Source organism: Aplysia californica, unplaced genomic scaffold (genome assembly GCF_000002075.1).
Source record: "Aplysia californica isolate F4 #8 unplaced genomic scaffold, AplCal3.0 scaffold00142, whole genome shotgun sequence".
Classification (NCBI taxonomy): domain Eukaryota; kingdom Metazoa; phylum Mollusca; class Gastropoda; order Aplysiida; family Aplysiidae; genus Aplysia; species Aplysia californica.
This window is the reverse complement of record NW_004797412.1, coordinates 486,388-487,560: the sequence shown is the minus strand read 5'-3', so window position 1 is coordinate 487,560 and position 1,173 is coordinate 486,388.

The window sequence follows — 1,173 nt, the reverse complement described above, 5'->3', positions numbered from 1 at the left end:
CTCTCTCTCTCTCTCTCTCTCTCTCTCTCTCTCTCTCTCTCTCTCTCTCTCTCTCTCTCTCTTTTCTTTTCTTCTAAATAATATATAATTGTTTGTTTTATTTTGGTAAGCGTTTTACTGCACTCGCAACTGCATACGGTCATGTGCGCGGCTCATATTTTCAGTTCGGCGAATTAATCTTTAATTTTGCCTGGGTGGCGGCTGACGCCTAGATTTGGACCACCAAAGGATCTTTAAGGGAAGACCCGGGTCGGTGATCCCAGACAATATCGATAAATTTTTCAAACTATCCAACTTTTGTTTTTGCGGAAAAACATCATTTGACATCTGTTCTATCGGGTCACAATGACGAAACTGTTGAGAATTCACCCAAAATGTCCTAAAAGAGCGTTTGAAAAGTGCAAATAGCACTAAAAATCCTTTTTAAAATCACTGTTTTTCTGTTTTTCTCAAAATCTACTTTTTGACATAGGTGACCTTCTTGGTGAGAGGCGTTTTCGAAAACTGTTAAAGCTAGAAGCTTCAGATTTGGCGTATAGCTGCTTTAAGATATATAATGGGGATCTACGTCAGGGAATTGGGAAATATTTGTAACTTGTGGAAATATTCAATTTTTTTTGGTAATATACACCCCAAAATTTCGTCAAATATCTCTCGGGGGTCCATTGATTTTGGGCTCACTTTTTTATTTTAAAAAAATAGGTCAAAATCTCACTTAGATCCCCAGTCTATATAGGTTTGTACTTGTGGGCCGAATTTCAGGCTGATGTTTTAATATCTATTATGAAATTTTTCTGCACTAAGAAACTGGTTTGAAAATCCAAAATGGCTGCCACAGAGACCCATTTTTTTATTTTAAAAATCCACAAATTATTCACCCTTAGTGCATCATATTTACCTATGAACTTCTTGGACAATTGCATGAAAGTGAATAAAAGTCATTCGTTTAGAAAATTTTTCCGGGAGTGTACGTGTCCCCTTAAGGTGCGCAACTTACCCACAGGTTTTCCGAGATTTTTCGCCCTTATCCTAGAGAAAGCTAGGTGTTAGATCTTACGTACCCTAAGATTAGGGGTGTGGCTGAAAGATAGCCGTTAGAAGGAGCGAAGGAGTAGCAGTGGAAAGATTGCAGAAAGAGCAAATCAGAGGAGGGGCAAAGTGTGTGTGTCGGGG